This window comes from Amblyomma americanum, chromosome 1 (assembly GCF_052857255.1).
Source record: "Amblyomma americanum isolate KBUSLIRL-KWMA chromosome 1, ASM5285725v1, whole genome shotgun sequence".
Taxonomy (NCBI): Eukaryota; Metazoa; Arthropoda; class Arachnida; order Ixodida; family Ixodidae; genus Amblyomma; species Amblyomma americanum.
In genome coordinates, this window is record NC_135497.1 from 445,101,791 (window position 1) to 445,122,100 (window position 20,310).

The window sequence follows — 20,310 nt, forward strand, 5'->3', positions numbered from 1 at the left end:
CTTTTTTCGCATCTTTTAACGTTGTTTTTGCGTGAACTGGTTACATCTGTGAGCCTCGTGAGCCTCGTGCGAAATTTCGCAGGTGTGTTTTCCCAGATACCAAGCATGGTATGTGGAATGGCCGATCACCATACCCTTCGATTAGTCACAACGCGAAAGTGCGTGGCTTTTTCCCGCCACAATGTGTTACATACCTAATGCTCACACCCAACATATCTGACCTGTCCTCTTGATAACTCCTCGAGCGTGAGCTCCGCCACATTATTTTGCTCACTTATGATAGGCGGGAAAGTCCACAGCGGAATTTTGCATAGGGGCTGAGTGGCAGTGCAACCGGCATCACTGGCAAGCAATCATATAAAAATCCCAGCTATTGCATGGTGCATAGTAACGTGCGCACCACTCACATGGGCATAACGTTAGCCATCACAACGTAAGGCTAAATAATCCTCTGGCCATATAGTTTCGGTTTCTGAGCATCACCGCTCACTCACAAGCCATCCTAATTCAGCTGTACCGCTGGTAATTTTTTCGTATTCGCCCTTCAAATAACAATGCGCGTTCCCCTCGATTACGTCTGCATTGTTCTTCCAGTACGACGAAACTGCGCACTCATCACAGGCTTTTCACTGTTTGTGAAATGGAGCCTCCACACTCCACACTAGAACAAAGGCCATGTACTAGTACTGCTACTGGACCAGCACCCATCATTCACCGCCATTTCTCAGAGGGAATGTGTTTAAGCCCCCTGCCTACCACCTCCTCTTCTGCATCTGTGTCAACTGTGTTAAATACCTTTGAAAGTGCTTCGAGATACCTTCAAAAGATGGCGCAGATGGCAAAAAGAAGTGCCTGTAGTCTTCGAATAGCACATCTGACAGCGTCTAGCACCATCAAGTTTGACTCTGGTCCTAGTTTACCAACAACTCGAGGCAATGCAGCTCTGAAAAATAAAGGATGTGGTCGAGGTGTTGAACATGACTGCTGGACTCAGGCCTGCATGTTTTGACTGTTGTCTGAAGACCAGTGCAACTCCTTTATCCTATTCAATTTATCTCTGAATGATCCAAGGCTCACTAATGGCAAACATGGAGATTAGCTTTAGCAGGCTCCATTCTATTAGCTTGCAGCTATGCATCTACCGAAACCTTACTGAGCAATTTCAATGCAAAAAATATCGCTTCTTCATTCTCATTCAGATGTGGTGCACATGTGAAGTAGCATATATACTAGTCACGTAATAAACCTATTTTTTCATAAAAGCTGATATCGATTTAGGAGAGGGTTCATTACGCGGGAAAAACAGCAGATTTTTTGAGGATCCGAAATTTCATAAACAACCAACCAACCACCTGCCTGCCTGCCTGTCCACCCGCCCATCAACAAAAGCACGCGGTCAGAAGCATCTGTGTTGCTGGCGTTAGCATTGTTCACTATGAATGGTGTTTGCTGTATCACAACGCGATCCAACGATTGTGTGACAGCAAGTGGCATGAGTCAGTTGCAGCAAGATAAAGCGAAAATGCTGAAAACGGGCCTTGAAGCTCAAGTGCACGTTTTTTCTGCGAGGTTAAAGAAACTTGCAGGATGGTTACGAATGTGTAACGCGAATGTGCGAGCCTTAGCTGTTGAGAGACTAGGCATCATCTCTCCCGATCACGAACTCACCAAATCGCTTCAGGGCTTGAAGGCCTCCTCCTTCCATAGCATTCCAGTGCAGAGCATGCTTTATAGCATTCTAGATTAAACAGCTCTGCTCCTCTCCGATGCTCAACCACTCGCCAGCTTTCTAAGCATACAACGGCACAGCCAGGCACGCATCAGCGCACCAGTCAAGCCAGCGCTGATGACACTTCTGTCAAGAGCGCATAATGCCTTCGCGCTCCGCGAAGTTCACTGGGCACCACTACCCCTTTCCCAAGAGCTCCAAATAAAAGACAAACATGCCACGACATTCTCAGCACGCAGCATCTTGGCGCACTGCCAAGGTCTGCGCTGCAGGTGGTGCGAACACTCGGGAACTCGGTACGGAAGGGATGAAAAGAAATTAATTCTCAACGGGAAAAGTGGTGGGTGAATTATGTATGCAAGTGGGTTCATTACTCGAGTATATAAGTACGTCTCCCCAAGTATCTCTTGTTCATTTTAAAGTAGTGCAAAGAGTTAAACCATCAAAATGTCACTAATTGGCCCCCCAAAGCCACGGTTATATATTCTCTTCTGGACAGGTGCATCTGACATTCAAAACTCTGCCATATTCTTCATATAACGCCCCACCTGCTCATGCAGCACTTTCAGGCTCAAGCAACACCCAAAAACCAGTAGCACACCTCGTTCAAAAGACACCCAGACTGGTAGCTTAATTAAGGTAGTTATACCCAGTAAACCATGAATATACAGAGGATATTCACAAATGGTCCTAACGTCCAATGTCCATATCCTCTGCATGTTGAGGGGGCTATTAGATTCAGATATCAGTTAATGGATGTTCAGAGGATATTCAAATGTGGATGATTTTCTTTCAGCACATTAAATGTTTCTGAAATGTGCTAAAAACTTACCAGAACCAGATATTTTTTTTGTTTTTGAAGGAATGAACATGGTCAAATTATGTTACCTTTGAATTTTAATCATTCCTGCTTTCGCAGTCTTGCATTTTCAGGAACGAATTATTTCAAGCAGTCAACTATTACACGCTTTCATTTTACGTTATGCGTGCGAATGCATGTATGGTACGATTATTTAAAGAAATTGCTCAAGTTAGACCGACAGCCACAAACGGCGCGATTTCAAAACCAGAATAATTAGAACTCTCTTGACTTTGGGCAGCCTAACGGTCATGGGCATCGTCATTCATCATCATCATCGTCATCATCAGCCTGACTACAGCCACTGCAGGGCAGAGGCCTCTCTCATGTCTCTCCAATTAACCCGGTCCTTTGCCAGCTGCACCCACCCTATGCCTGCAAACTTAATCTCATCCGCCCACCTAACCTTATGCCGCCCCCTGCTACGTTTGCCTTCTCTTGGAGTCCACTCCGTTACCCTTAAAGAGACAATGCAATATATTTATTGAGATTACGTAAAACAGACGAAAGATAGGCATTTCATCACTCGTCACCCCAACGCCAGAATTTTCAAGCTAGCATCAATAACAACGAAGATATAGAGGATTAAAAATTACGCTCCTCCTCTCCCCCCTCAACTCGTACACAAGGAGCACCAGAAAAAAATAAAGAAAACAGCTCTGGGACTGGGCCCCGCTCATGAATACGTCATCCGCTGACGTTTATTTTGAAACTTCCGGTTGTCGCTCCTAGCCCCCCAGCAGCAGCGTCGGCGGCGTGGCGGCATCTTTCCGGTCTCTTCGCCTTCCTGGATTGCGGCGCGCGTCGGCTTTGCTTGTCATCTGTGGTAATTAGCAGTAATACACCCGGACCTCGAGGTGCGACTGCTCGTTCTTACGGCCGCGATGGGCATCGAGACGTATGCGTGCGCACGAAGAACCATGCGAGTGGCTCCGGAACTCCCGATGGAAGGAGGCGGCAGAAAAAATTGAAACCATGTGCGCGAAGGCAATGCCCTGGCTCGCTTGCCCGAGAGGGTCGCGCGGCGGTACGAGCAGACGATTTTCACGGCTACCGGAAGTGTGCCCGGGACGTCTTGGCTGCCGTGGCTCCAGCGAATGAGAGCGTGTGGTGGCCTGGCGACGTCATGGTACAGTGACGATGAGTCGATCACAGCTATAACAAAATATGTACAGCAAGTATGGGAGAAGGGTGAAATTCCGAAACAATGGAAAGAAGCTAGCATCATACTAATCCCCAAACCGAACAAGCCCCCTAAGCTTGAGAACCTCAGGCCGATTTCCCTCACATCGTGTGTAGGGAAACTAATGGAACATGTAATCCAAACGAGGCTAACCCGATTCATGGAAGATAATGAACTATGGCCGAATGAGATGGTCAGATTCCGGCCGGGCATAAGCACCCAGGGTGTGATGTTGAGACTCCAGCACGACATCATAGACTCGCGATCGAGATATATAAAAGCAATCCTAGGTCTAGACCTCAAGAAAGCTTTTGACAATGTCAAACACGAGGCAATCCTGACAGAACTTCAGGAAATATGTGGAGGCAGAACCTACAATTGTATAAAGAACTTCTTGACAGACAGGACGGCAAAGATAAGATACCAAGATTTGGAATCGGAAGGAATAGAGCTGGGAAACAGAGGTACCCCACAAGGATCGGCACTCTCCCCATTCCTCTTCAATCTGGCAATGAGGAGTCTCCCAGCTAAACTTGGGAGAATAAAAAACCTAAATTTCAGCATGTATGCTGACGACATAAACGTCTGGATAAACAAAGGTAGCGACGCAGAAATAGAGATCAAGCTGCAAACGGCTGCAGATACAGTGGTAGAGTACGTAGCAGCTAGGGGGCTTTCCTGCTCACCAGAAAAATCAGAGCTCTTAATGTACAACCCCAAATCATTAAGGCTGAAAAAAGACAGCGATCTCAACATCATGGTCGGAAACAAACCAGTACCCAAAGTAGACAAAATAAGAATATAAGGTCTTTTCATTCAAAGTAACGGATACAACGACGAAACCATAAAGAATTTGGAAGGCTACGTAGCACAGATGACTGGGATATTCAGAAGAATAGCCCTAAAGGGAAGATGGCTAAAGGAAAGGAGCCTAGTTAAGCTGGTACAAGCGTAAGTCATCAGCCGACTCAGCTACGCTACACCATATCTAAACATCCGGGCCTCAGAAAGAGATAAATTGGACTCAATAATCAGGAGATGCTACAAACGCGCACTCGGAGTACCCATAAGCACCTCCTCCGAAAGACTCCTAGGAATGGGAATCCATAATACATGGAAAGAAATAGCCGAAGCAGTAAGGACCGCCCAGCAGGAAAGACAGCCAAACATACACAGGCAGGGCCATTCAAAGCATGGTGGGACTGCAGACGGACAGAGGCATGCAAAAGAAACAGGATATTCCAAGAAAAATCAGGGAACAGCTGAGGATCGACCCGCTTCCCAAGAACATGCATCCCACCTTCAATAGGAAAGGAGGGAAAAAAAGAGCTGAAGCACTAGTCAAACGCTTCAGCGAAGTAAACAGCGAGACAGTGGCATACACAGATGCGGCGAGCGGCAAACTGGGAGCAGCAGTAGCCTCGGTAGTAGATGGCCAAGGTAAAGCAATCTCGGCAGCAACAATACGTAGCCGCAATCCAGAGGTAGCGGAAGAAGTAGCAATAGCGCTTGCTTGCGTAGGTACCAAGGCAAGTTACATAATAAGCGACAGCAAAGCAGCCATCTACAATTACGGAAGGGGCAGAGCAGCACCAGAAGCGGTGCGAATACTAGTTGGAAGGAAAATTGATAGGAAAATTAGCCTCATATGGGCACCAGCTCACACGTCAGTTCCAGGCAACGAGGCGGCGCACCTCTTAGCCCGAGATCTCTACCTCCGGGCAAGAGCAGAGGCGCCCGATTGCAAGGAGCTTGACGAGAGACTACAGACATACACGGAGATAATAGAAAACTACAGATTACAGCGAAGAACTGTCCCTCCAACGGACAAAGAGCTCGGAAACAGAGAGGCAACAACTTGGCGCAGATTACAAGCAGGAAACTACATAAATTTGGTATGGGCATCACACGTCCTGAAATACGAAGACATAGACGATAAATGTAAGGAATGCGGGGAGAGGGGGACCCTCGACCACATAATCTGGCAATGCACACACTCCCCAGGGGTGAATGAAGGAATAAATAGTAGAGAAGCCTCGGAGACTCTTCCGGAAAGCGCGGACCCCGCCATGCAGAGGAAAGGCATCCATCTGGAGGTAGAGGCCGCGAAGAGCCACCAACTCTTTGCCTGCATCTAGTCGCGGAGACCCCGGCTCCTGCCCCAAGGCCTGCACGCCAGGGGTAGGGAGTAGGGGGTCTCCATTTCTGATGGAAATAAAAGTTTTTGGAATGAAATGGACGTCTTTGTTCCACGATTTTAGTTCCAAAATCGGTCACTACGAGCACACAAATCGGCCCGCGAATTTTGAAAAACACGGTTTTTAAAAGTTCATAATAAATTGCCGGCTCAGTTCTGAAGACTCATACTTGATGTGAATGCTTCTTAGCATCATTTCTAAGTATTGAAAACATTTACAAGTGACTTTTTATTCGTTGCATAGTCCCTTTAAGGACCAACCGTTGTCTTGCGTTCGCATCACATGCCCTGCCCAAGCCCATATCTTCCTCTTGATTTCGACTAGGATGTCATTAACCCGTGTTTGTTCCCTCACCCACTCTGCCCGCTTCCGATCTCTTAACGTTCCACCTATCAATTTTCTTTCCATGGCTCGCTACGTTGTCCTTAACTTAAGCTGAACCCTTTTCGTTAGCCTCTACGTTTCTGCCCTGTAGGTGAGTACCGGCAAGATACAGTTGTTGTACACTTTTCTCTTAAGGGATATTGGTAAACTGCTATTCATGATCCGAGAGAACCTGCCATATGCGCTCCACGCTATTCTTATCCGTCTAGTTATTTCCCTCCCATGATCCGGATCAGCTGGCACTACCTGCCCTAAGCAGACGTATTCTTGTACCACATCCAGCACCTCGCTTCCAATTGTGAACTGCTGATCATTTGCTGAACTTTTGAACATTACTTTGGTTTTCTGCATGTTAATTTCTAGACCCACCGTTCTGCTCTGCCTAACTCATTGATCATGCACTGCAGTTCATCTCCTGAGTGACTCAGCAAGGCAATGTCATCAGCGAATCGCAGATTATTTAAGTATTCTCCATTAACTCCATTCTCCATTGCATCGTGATTAGCCGCGTCCAATCGAATCCAAGCTCTGCCGCGTCGGCCACGATGTTTTCGTGATTTTTTCAGCCTTTCTCAGCAATTTTTTTTTGTATTGCGCGTTCACATTTTCCTCGTTGTGGTGACAAGCTGTAGTGCATATTGTATACAGTCCTGAGCCCTCATTGCTGGAAGTAGTGGGGGATTACGTGGATAACCCTCAATAACGGTGAGTTTTTATGACACTGTTCTGTCAAACAAAACGTTAGTGTTCACTTGTGGCATTGTGAAATTTTCATGCTGGTGATTTCATCATCCGGTTTGTCAGTTCATAGAGTGCAGACAAGGCTTTAAAATCTGTGCTGTTTAGTTATTGTAGCTTGATTTGCCCCCGAAGTAGTAGCACGGGAATGGCTGTGCTCTGTGCCACTTCTCTTCCTCTAAATAGCAGCCTGCACGCATGGAACTTCAGTGCTCAGTTGCATGGGCTTCCTGATGGGGGTAAGAGGCTGCACCCCTGCAGCCCCCTGGAAATTTGGACAATTTTTTTTCGCTCGAGCTAAAAAGTTGATTAGCACACTCAGGTTCCTCATATCCGTTGAAGTGTCATTCAAGATTGTGAGTAAACTTTGCACTCTGAACACTATGACGTAATCTTGCTGGTGATGGCACGGCAGTGAAAGAAAGACAGGCTGAAGATAGCGAACAACTCTGACAGGAACGCTTGAGGTTTTCTATCTTGAACTTCGAGATCTACGCAGTCTTATCATGAGAACTTCCGCTTTCTCATAAATTGCCGGCTACATTTAGAAAAAATTCTGGACCGCCACACTTAGTAAGAACATGTGACACCTTCCCGTGGCATCACATTTGCTTGTAGACACCCCTTGCTGAAATGATGAAATTTCTACCACACCGCCACCCAGACCAAGCCTATAAAAATCCGCTCCTCAAAAAGCTTGTACGCTTGCAGTGCACTGAAAGCCGAGGCCAGTCGTGTCATTATGCGATCCATTTCAGCGAATTAAGATAGGACCACGTAATTATTTTGGTCCCAGATAAATGCCACCGCAACTAAGTTTTGTGTATGGCTACCTATAAAAATAGGATAGTCAATTAAAAAAGCTTTTTTTATTAATCGAAGAGTGTAATTTGTAGGAGTCTATGCTTTGCTTCATTTCCTGGTTGTGAAAACGATTGCCAGGCGCTTCGGACGAATTTATACAGTGTAAACAACCAGAGAGCCACACTTTCATTAAAACGGCTGCAGTGCGTCTGTGGTATGATTTGCTGGCACCATGAGAAAACCCAAGTAAACCAGATCATCGAAAAATACCAACCTGTGCTCGAAGACGAGAAGTCTGGAGTCTCGTCTATGCCCGCGTACTCACAGGAGTCAGGAAGCCCGCTGACACCAACGACGACGTACTGCGCAAACATTTTGCACAAGCTGACGCTGCAGCACGAACATGCTCGTCAACAGACATCATTGAGAAAGCATGGGATACACTCCTGACGCTTTGGCGCTGTTGGTCCGCTCTGTCAGCTCTCCGCAGCGAGAAGACACTGCGCTGCTGCGGGGCACAACGTTGGCACGGCGCCAGGCCTCAGGAAACGTTTTGCTCGAATGCCAAACCCAGCGAGGTATACCGGGTTGCACTCGTAGTTGCTGTTGTAAAAGTGTAGCAAGCATATAACACTGTATACTTGCTCGGAGTCCAATAGTGGCGCCCTGTTGCACGCACAAAATCTAGTCAGGCTTGCTTCTGCGCGGCACCCCCAGGAAATTTATGCAACACTGCATGGGCTTGCTGAAGCAAAAGTCAACAACGCACGAAACCGGAGGCATGGCGATTGGTGTGCCTTGAATCTCACTATGCGCGTAAGCCAAAACGCAAGCAGTGCTGCGAGACTGGCGGGCTCACTACAATAGCATGCGTTGAATTGTTGGTCGTCAGCCGCAGCCGTGAGCGTGTAGGCGTGTAGGAAAAGAAAGATTCGCGAGCAAAGTTGCTAGGCCGCAAAACCGCTAAACTTTGTCCCGTACGTCAGAAAACTGTGCAATGACGTACCAAATACCTGATGTGTTTTCTTCTCTGTCCCTACGTCACGTTGATGCACTAGCGATGGGTCAGACTTCCAAGAGTGAGCATCTTCACAAACTTTAAAATGAGATGGTAATATATTCTAGACCTTCCTTGAGTTTAATACTTGACTCCTATGGTGCTCGCATACCAAGGAAACGTATGACAATCGTTCTACAACCTTGGAATTTGGTGTACCTACCCCTTCCCCGTGCGCTGACATCGTACAATACACGGGCCTTTAAAATTTCGCCTCTATCGAAATTGGACCGCCGCAGCCGGGATCAAACCCGCGTCATTCCAATCAGCAGCCGAGTGCCATAACCAGTGAGCCACCCATCTATGCAATACGGCACGGCGGTAATCCTCAGTGTGTTGGCCAGGAATAGCAGGCACTCTCCTGACACGCCTCTCGAGTGATTTACGATAATATTGAGTTCTGGCAAGAAAGACTCGAGTGCAGCTTCACTCCTCTCACCAGACGACAGCTTGGTTTCCTGGATCGCTGCCACACTCACACTCCATTTTTTAAGATGCCGTAACTGATGTTGGCTTCCACGGTTACGCAAACCCCTAATGTTAAGGGCAGCGTCCTAAAATGCTGCGACGCTCATCATTATGTTTGGTGTCTGTCTTATTAAACGCCATGCCTTGTACTGGGGTGGCCCATCTGCAGATCGGCGGCCTGTAAGGCAGACATCGCCCTTCGTTTTGAGATTACCTTTTCAAATTCTACCCCACCGAGTGCCTGCTACTCATCGTCACCGAAAGAGACCTCCTCATCTGCAGAACACTGCAAAGGTGTGCTGTTGTTCATGGCCTCTTGCGAGACAGTCAAGGCTTCGGACCATGATGCCGAGCAGACCACGTTGCTCGCAGCCACGCTGGCAGCCGACGGGGCACCGAACACACTAGAGGCTGACGCCTCAGTCGGAACATTGCCGCACTCTGGCGACGAAGGGGAATCACCGGCGGAGCAGGCATGTCGCACAATCATTTTCTATAGCGCTCCACTGACTCTACAGAAGAGGTGTCCAGCTGTCGTGGTACCTGGGTGACAGATGCCTCCTGATTCTTGCAGCAAGCTCAGGACTGAGAGTGGCAGGCTCAGGCAGACCCGGGTTCGTTGGCTTTCCGACTGGAGACGGGGATCCTAGATGGTCCGTACTTGCAGGCTGTCTCTTCCTGCTGTTTGGCGCAGAAGACGTTGGTCCCCTTCTGCTGGGAGCTCATCACTCAGCTCGCCAGACGCGTCAACAACGTCCGACACATTCATAACGTGTTCTGACACCAACTCATCCTCGTGCGTCCAGTTGCCCTGACGCAACCTGCCAGCATAGCTCATGACACAGTTCGCTACTGTATGTCCAAAGCGTCGGCATTGGGTGCGTCGAGGCATACGACACGGACACCGTACATGGACCACCCGGTTAGATTGAAGACACATCGGAGGCCTCCCTGAGATCTAACTCAAGCCTGTACCCCGAAAACACTGAGCGCACCCCGAAAGCGTCGCGCAAAAATACGTGCACTTTCGCGAAGCTTGCAGGCAAAGCAACCTCTCAGAGCACGTAGCTCTTCAAAACAGCCAAAATTTGTCAGGCCACAGAGAAGTGGGTTACCTTTTTTCGGAATTGTAAAAACTGATATGGATGTTACTTAGGGTGGGCGACCTGCCTCTCACTATATAGGAGTCTAACAGTAATAGTTAAAAAGTTTATTTATTATTAGTTAACCAGACTGCTAGGTAAAATGTCTTAGCTGTGTTCTTATGTACATCGCTGACGAAGCTGTGCCGAAAAAAGCGCTCTTCTAACTCAAAAAGCTTACTTTTATAAAATGTGTAAAGGCTTAGGTGATAGGTGAAACGCCCTGTATATGGCTTAACCCGCCTTATATGGACGAATTATGCATGAACGCTAGGGGGGGGGGGGGCACTGGCTGTTCAATTTGGACGGGGCAAGGGCAGCTTTGACCAAAGAGCGCCGTGGCAAAAGGGATCTTTCTTTATACAAGGTGAGGTCGAAGACCCATTCTCGACGCATATTTCACCCCAGAGAAGCCGAACACCAGTAAAGGAGAAAGCCCATTGTATCAGCGGTGGGTACTCAGCGGCAATCTGGATCAGGCCCCGCACATCCCGCACACGAGGTTCATGCTCAAACCAAGTTCACCGATGCGGCCGTATCCCCCACTTCAGCCCAGAAATCATAAACAATCCGACGTGCGGCAGCATTTTACCGCACAACTCACCCTCCCGCCTGCCGTCCGTCTCCTTCGATGCGCCTGACACGCCAGACGCTGTGCCTGGCGCACGACTACACCCCATGGGTGGGTGCAGCACCAGACTCCTCCACAACTGTCAGCAATTGCTCTCAGCAAACACGAATATAACACGATCTGCCGGGCTAGTTGGTTGCGATTCATATGTACCAGCAGCGCGAACGCAATCAGGAAAAAGATGCAGATAGGACATAGCGCTGAATTCCCAACTTGATTTCCAGAAACTGAAACCCGCAATTATTTACACACCAGGTAAACGCCCACCAGGAGGAATAATCAAGGCTACGCCGCAGTCAGGGCGCGCGAATGAACTGGGAATCACGCGTTGTCCAGGACATCAAAAGATAACAAGAGGAGCATTATTGCTAAAAACACACTAGACAACGAATTCCATAATGCAAAGCACAAATGGCATGTGAAAAAAGTGAAAGAACAGCTGAGGGTGGGGGAATGACAAATAAAAATGGTGGGAAAACAGGCTTGAGGCCGCGATTTTGCTAAAACGCGGGAAGGCGAGAAACGGTAAAAAGATTAGGGGTACAAAGGAAGAGCGCACACATTTAACACGGCTAGAATGAAAAAGAGCAACATGTGAAGGGTGCCTCTAAAATCCAGGTGACATCAGACAAAACCAGAGAGAGAAGTGATTTCGTTTAGAGATAGTGAGATAGGTAGGGTGCTTACGCATCCTTCTTTAAGCCCTGTGATGCAGGCAGCTTCAACGATTTCGCGCGTCAGTTGATTTTTATGTCGCCGCCTACATCTAAGGGCTCGGGTGATGCAGCGGCGTGCGGCAAGACGGTGGTGAAGCACACGGCGCACCTGTGGGATCTCTCTGGTAATTATGGTATCGACGCATGCGCAAAACTGTTCATCCGCGTGACGTCATGTTCGCCTCCGACGGTGGAGCGGGCGCGCGGGCGCGGCGACGGCGACGGCGAAGCGCACGCCGCACCTGCTGCTCCTCTCCGGTTGCCATGGTAACGGCGCATGCGGACGCTGTCTCCCCTGGCTCACAGCGAAATGCTCGACTCGTAGCCCAGTGTAGCTCTCGCTACAAAACGCAACTTCTCTGACTGAAGCGCTACAGGCCGCAAGGCTTAGCCGCGCTAGCAAGAAACTGTACCTAATCGCACAGTCTCACGGCGAGAGCGGGGGGTTCACCACGCACTTGCAGCAGAAAACCAGTAACAACTTTAATGTATCATTAATTGTTTAATGTTATGTTCCCGTTAATGTGTTGGTTAGGTGCTTTTGTCGGTACGCATATAGAGATAAACGTTTGCAGTAACCATACAACTGGCTTGCTTGGAAGTATTTGTCAGCCGAGTGCTGCCTATTTAGGGATGCCGCCGAATCTGCTGAAAGTATAACGTAGGTTCGCCCGACGATTAGCACCTCAAAACATGAGCAGCAAAACATGAGTTTCAAGGATCAGGAATGTTATCGAAGGTTTTGACGACATGTCAAAACCTGATGCGCTGCATTTATATGGCAAGTGGGGACGGCGCGTGCGTGAAGAGGTTTTGGAAGTTTTGCTGGGAGGAAACAACTGTTGTTGTGCCTTCCTAAGCGCGTTTGTGAATTTCGAGGCAGTGCTTCACATTCCTGTGCAAGATAACGTCAGGATGAAGCACATGCATGCGGTGCTTGGCTTCCCGAGTGTACACCTTTTGAAAAGGTGCTGACCATGTTGCGTTTTTTCAAACAAACAAACAAACAAGCAAACAAACAAACAGCGATTAGTAGGGGCTGTTTACATAGTCTCTGCAGAGTAATCTAAAGGGTGAGAGACGATGAACTTCCCACCAAGGGCCAGTGGCGCACCCTCTCGATATGGGCAGTCTCCTTCACGCTGGTGACGAGGAGTGCCCAACCGTTTTTTTTTTTGGATTCCGCCATCATTTCTCCCGCCCCCCCCCCCCCCCCATGATCTTAACGGTAGTCGAAGTGATTTCCCGTTGTCTGGTGTCCTAACGCAGTGTTGCGCTACGGCACCAGACGCCTTTTATGCGCCTTTTAGACGCCTTTTATACGAGACATCTCCGCCTTTTATACACAGCATTGCGTATAAAAGGCGGAGATGTAATAGGCGGCTGTATCACAAAGTTTGATATGGATGCAGAGAAGGAGAGTCCAGCAGCTGCTAAAATGCGGTATAGAAGAGAAGATTGACTATTCTGATCCTGAGGTTGTCGCCTGGCACTTGGCTACTCAACAAAGAGAGAATGAGCGTAAGAAGGCGAAGAGAGCAGCGGAGACACCCGACCAGAGAGGAACGGCTTGCCAAACGGAGATGCCAAAGTGCCGAGCGCAATAGACGGCGCATAGCCGCCCAGATACCACCCATTGCTAAATATACAGTGACAACAGCAAGCTAAGCCAAGAAACGTACCTCTCGCTACAAATATCCTGGCGTAGCCGAGCTAAGCCACTGCCAATTTTTTTTACAGTGAAGGCTGTAATAACTTTGTACAGGCTATTCAGTAGAAGCAATTATGCGCGTACAGCGGCAGCCGCGTAAGATGTTACGTGTAACACTTTTTTCGCAGTCGAAACCCTAACTTCGTTTTAAGAAAAGGAAAGACGCATAAATTCCTTCTTTTTGTAGATAGGCACTACCGCCCCACGTACTTCAAAGTACGATTGATGTGTCCACTGGCCCAGAGAGCCGTTATGCTGTCCTCAAAGCCAACGGAGGGTTTATACTGTGAATAATACAAAACTGGGAACTAGACTATTTGCTTCGGGCAAGCAGGCCTTGGATTCCGTTAAGTTGGCCGGAAACGCGATCGAACCGTAGATCGCAAGCGAAAGAAGGCCGAGTGTGCACGTGAGAGTATAGAAGCCAAAACAGGCCTCCGAGACGCCCAACTGGGCGGTCGTCTGTGAAACGTTAAAATAGGCCTGCCACTGCAGAGCTCTCGGCTACTAATGTCAATTAGCTCACGCTGACTAATGCGCTAAGCCGGTAAGATTAGATTAACTTTTTTACAACAAACAGTAAAGATAATGGACTGGGTTTTTCCACAGAATTTAGGTTCGGGTGACCTACCGCACAATCGATGCATCTTGATGCCTTGTCTGACGTTTGTTCCAAAACTATTCAGTTTAAACAGGCATTTATAGGAGACGGCGAAATTTTAGAAGTCTTTTCTCTGACAAAAACACGATCTTTTCATTTTTATAATCTGTTCCTGCGATCACTTTTTGGCAGAAGGTTCAAATAAAAAGGGATTGGGCTTTTCATTGGTCCACGCCGTATTTGTCGAAAGGAGCAGAAAAACTGTCCAATATTGACGTTTCCACAACACGATTACCCCATGTCACTCTGAAGGCCCAGTGCTCAAAAGTTACGCCGCAGAGATAGAGACGTTATCAGGTCTAGCCTTTAATTCTAGAGGCCCGTGTACTGTGTGACGTCCATGCACGTTAAAGAGCCCTAGATGGTCGAAATTTCCGCAGCCATTTACTAGAGCGTCCTTCATAGCCTTAGGCTCTTTGGGACGTTAAACCGCCTTAGACCATAAACTTCACCACAATAATGTTTTTTTTTTCATGGAAAAAAAATGTAACCCTTAGTTTCGTGTCAATCGTATCGTGGTAGTAAAAAAAGACAAGTAGACCGCTATCTCGAATTCCTGGTAACATAAAAATAAATGGCCAGAGAGTATTCCAATTACAATTCAGAAAATTTTCTTTTTTGCCTAAAAGAAATTAAGGAATAATTCGGGAATGCGAAATCAAACAAGGAGCGTTAGCTAAGTTGTTTAAGCCTATGCTTTCGGCCATGCTTTAAATTATTATCGACGATGATTATTAGCATGCCTCTTGGTTATATCCGAGGCTCAAACTCGTTATACCCGAATTTTTTTTCCCGATCCCAAGTTCGAATACCAACGTGTAAATCACGAAACGACGATTCGTTTGGTACCACCTGCATCCCACGGGCTCCTGTGGTTCGCCCACCACGGCCCTTTGAAGGTCGCCCCATTACGGTTTCGAGAACCAAAGGTCATCGGTACGAATCCCTCACACAAACAAGGCTGAAACTTGACTAAAAACTTTGTGCGCCAAACCGCCCCAATTTGTGTTCCACACTCCGAACCTTCCCGCCGCGGTGGCTCAGTGGTTAGGGCGCTCGACTACTGATCCGGAGTTCCCGGGTTCGAACCCGACCGCGGCGGCTGCGTTTTTATGGAGGAAAAACGCTAAGGCGCCCGTGTGCTGTGCGATGTCAGTGCACGTTAAAGATCCCCAGGTGGTCGAAATTAGTCCGGAGCCCTCCACTACGGTACCTATTCTTCCTTTCTTCTTTCACTCCCTCCTTTATCCCTTGCCTTACGGCGCGGGTTCAGGTGTCCAACGATATATGAGACAGATACTGCGCCATTTCCTTTCCCCAAAAACCAATTATTATTATTATTACTCCGAACCTTCTGCGCCAAACCGCCCCAATTTGTGTTCCACACTCCGAACCTTCTGCGCTAAACCGCCCCAATTTGTGTTCCACACTCCGAACCTTCTGCGCCAAACCGCCCCAATTTGTGTTCCACACTCCGAACCTTCTGCGCTAAACCGCCCCAATTTGTGTTCCACACTCCGAACCTTCTGCGCCAAACCGTTCGGCCACAATTTTGTCACCGATGGCGACCCCTGAGTGGCCCCGGTCTCAGCATCCGCTCAGGTGGTACATATATAGCGGAACGCCAGGATATGTGGTGAACCGGGTGCCGGTCCGACGACTGTGTCGCCGGCATTCCCCGCCTCGGTGGCCAAGTGGTGGAGGCGTCCGCGTACTGAGGCGGAGTAACCGGTTTCGAACCTGACCGCGGAGGCAGCGTTTCGATGGAGGCGGAACGCCAAAGGCGCCCCTGTACTGTGCGATGTTATAAAGACCCCCAGGCGGTCGAAATTATTCCGGAGACCTTCACAACGCACATCTTTTTCTTTCACTCCTCCTTCATCCTTTTCCTTACGACGCGGTTCCAGTGTCCACCATGATAGGAGACAGTTAACTGTCATTTCCTTTCCTCAAAAACCAATTTTCTTTCCCGACAACTGCGCGCGCGGTCATGTGATTGGGGTAACATATTGCACCATGCTGCAGCAATATGATCACATGACCGGCCGCCATCTTTAAATCTCGGATGGCGGCGGCTGCGTTTTTATGGAGGAAAATCGCTAAGGCGCCCGTGTGCTGTGCGATGCCAATGCACGTTAAAGATCCCCAGGTGGTCGAAATTATACCGGAGACCTCCACTACGGCACGTCATCTTCCGTTCTTCTTTCACTCCCTCCTTTATCCCTTCCCTTACGGCGCGGTTGAGGTGTCCAACGATATATGAGACAGATACTGCGCCATTTTCTTTCCCCAAAAAACCAATTATTATTACACGAAACGTTCGAATGCAAGTAGTAAGATATAACGCTCTCAAAATAGCAGGCGGTTTACCTCTGCCAACTTATTGCTGAGAATATTGTGAATATTGTGCGAAAGCACGTTGTTTGAAGGGGAACACCATTTTAACGTACCTCGCTACGCGATTAAGGTCTCCACTGACCCAGGATGCCAATTACGCGCATTTCCTTTCCTCAAAACCAACGCAGTCTGCAACGTTGTCAACGCCAATTCTTTCCACAACGTGCAATGATCCTCCGCGCGCGCATTGGCTGCGTGTGGCCCGGGGAACGACGGGGGCGTCACGGAATCGCGACGAGTGATGTGTGTGACGGATGCGGTGCCGTGGAAACACTAGAACACCTGCTCCTTCACTGTGCCGCGTTCGCCGATGCTCGTCGCGATATGTTCGCGGCTTATAGGGCGCAGGGCAAACTACCAGACTCCATCAAGACGCTCTTGTGGCCGCCGGGCAGTGCGCGCACTCGTGAGCGAACATGGGTGAGCCTCTGGGCATTCCTCGAACACACGGGCTTGACGTCCCGTCTGTTCTCCGTCAGGTAGTTACACGCAGTGACCGAACGCTCCGCGAGTTCTACCTTGAACGATTAATAACTGCACGCCCCACTCCAGTTGTAACCAACACAGTACTGTGCGCGTGTGTGATTTGATTCCTCAAAAATGAACTAATCACGCGCACAACCTGGACACATTTTTTATTGTGTAAAAAGTTTGTACATATTACTTCTCCCTCTATCCTCTCTTCCTGTCCCCTCACCTCTTTCAATTCATTTCTCCATTCTGCCTGCTCTCCTTTATTTCCGCTGCCCCAGCTCAGGTGCTTCAGTATCGATGGCAGATGTCGGGGCTAGCAAAAATCCTTTACTTCCTTTTTACTATTACTTTAATAAACAACCACTACCACCACTACCAGCACCCTCCTTTCACATACACAGGGTGTTTCACCTAAGATTTTACACAATTTTTAAAAGCAGACCTTTTGACTTAGAAGAGCGCGTTTTTTGGCATAGCATTGACAGCGGTGCAGTACATCAGAATACAGCTAGAGAAGACGAGCCAACCAGCAGGCTGGTTAACTAATGTTGAATAGTTGACTTTTTAACTATCACTCTTATGATCATAAACAACTGAGAGGCATCTAGCCCACCGTAATTATTACCCATATCATTTTTTTAGAATTTCGAAAACGCGGTTACATTCGGCGCTCTGGCACAACATATTTCGGCTGCATGGCGCCAAAATACGTACATGCTTTTTTGAGATGCCTGCAGGAAAATAAATATCTCTGGAGTGCACGTAACTCGTCGAAATAGCCAAAATTTGTTTGGGCGACAGAACGATGCGAATTCATAGATATTACCGTTAAATTTGACAGATTGGTTAGAGAAATATAAAGAAAAAGAATACCGAGCATAGTGCCACCTCCCACAAACCCGCCTCAAAGGGGACGCTCCTAAGATCCATTCATCCGTCCGTGCGCCCGTCCGCCCGTTTCAAAAGCACGTAAGCCCTAGCTTAGAGCTGTCTCAAATTCCTGTTGATACCAATAGAGGAGAAGCGATATGGGGCGAAAGTTTTCAGGCACTTTTGCCGCCGCAGAATCGATTCTACATAGAGGACGAGAACTCAATGGCGTGTTAATAATACAAACGTCAAACGGAAGATTGCGATAGTAAGATAACCATGCCACAAAGTACGAACCTCGAAAAAACCATGACTGGCAAAAGTAAATGCCGGACAAGCCGACGTTGGAACCGTATAGGGCAGCAAAAAGGCTAAAAAGGGGAAACCTTTGGACAATTCAAAAGGAGGCACCTTACTTTTCGAGACTAGGGCTCGATGCTTGAGGACAGCGTGCCACCTTAAAAAAGTCTAACTCATCAATGAAATCAGCTGTCTCTACTTGCACGATGTTCGTGTCCAGTGTAAGTCCTTCCAGCGTTCAGTGCACGAGGCCACTACAGAGATCAGAGATCCACTGGGTCTTCGAAACAGCTAGGGTACCAACTTTCAAAAATTTTAAACAAGAGGTGGAGAACAGCAAGAGCGTAGTTTAGATAGGGGAAGAATAAAATTCGCGTTTAATCGGAAAAAATTTGGCACGGTGGATATTAATAGCTAGGTGACAATTATGACCACCCGATATAAAGGGGATGCGTAAATTATACATCTCTGACTGCAGGAACTTCAAATGTTCGCTACATCCCATTCATTTTCATGGTAGCTGATACTGGTCGGTGTGAGTGCAGGAAGCATTTTTAGGTCTCATGTTGCAGTTAACGGGAGGAAGCGGCCATGATAATCAGCATGTTCCCACAGACTCTCACGGGACTCTCCAGTTTCCTTCAAATTAAAAGCTTATTATAGTTGGTGCTGGTAGTGGTTTTTATTAAAATAATAGTAAAAAGGAAGGAAAAGACTTTTGATAGCCCCGGCATCTGCCATTGATACTGAGCACCTGAGCTGGGGCAGCGGAAATAAAGGATAGCAGGCAGAATAGAGAAATGAAATGAAAGAAGCTTAATATATCCCTATAAATTTGCGCAGTGTTCGCTACTGGCGACCAACAGATGACGCTAGTTGCTGATATCCAGGAAAACTGGTGAGGGTTGCATGTTCAGAAGCCGAACTTTTCATATTTATTTAATAGGCCAGTCCGACACCAACGAAAAGAAGAAGTATACTTCTCAATCGTTTAGATAGCGCTTAAATGCGTGTTGGCGGTTATTCATTGAACCCGCTGCGGTGGCTCAGTGGTTGGGGCGCTCGGGTACTGATCCGGAGTATCCAGGTTCGAACCCGACCACGGCGACCGCGTTTCGACGGAGGCGATACGCAAAGGCGCCCGTGTGCTGCGCGATGACACTGCACGATAAAGATGACATCGCACAGCACACGGGCGTCTTTTCGATGGAGGCGAAACGCAAAAGGCGCTCGTGTGCTGTGCGATGTCGCTGCAAGATAAAGATCTCCAGGTGACCAAAAGTATTCCGGAGACCTCCACTACGGCACCTCTTTCTTCCTTTCTTCTCTCAGTCCCTGCTTTATCCCTGCCCTTACCGCGCGGTTCCGGTGTCCGCCGATATATGAGACAGATAGTGTGTCATTGCCTTTCCCCAAAAAACACTTTCTCACAAAAAAATGAAAATTAGTTTTGGGGGAAAGTAAATGCCGCAGTATCTGCCTCACATATCGGCGGACACCTGAATGTCGCCTTAAGGGAAGGAATAAAGGAGAGAGTGAAAGGTGAAAGGAAGAACGAGGTGCCGTAGTGGAGGCCTCTGGAATAATTTCGACCACCTGGGGATCTTTAACATACATTGGCATTGCACAGCACACGGGCGCCTTTGCGTTTCGCCTCCATCGAAACGCGGCCGCCCCGGTCGGGTTCGAATCGGAGTATTCCGGCTCTGTATACGAGCGCCTTAACCACTGAGCCACCGCACGGCGTCACGCAATACAGATTGGTTGTGAAACTTAATTTCCAGCGGATATAGAGGAGCGACACGAAGTCGCCCCCCGGTTAAACGGCGGCCGCTATCCCTTGGGCAGCGGCGGCGTCTTCAGCCAGCTGGAGGAGCTTGATCTGTATCCCCGGGTCGGGGCTGAGCAATAGAGCCTCTCAATGAGCAGAGTCGGTAATGAAGTGACTCGCGGGTAGGGACTGCGGGCAGTTCCAGATCATATGATTT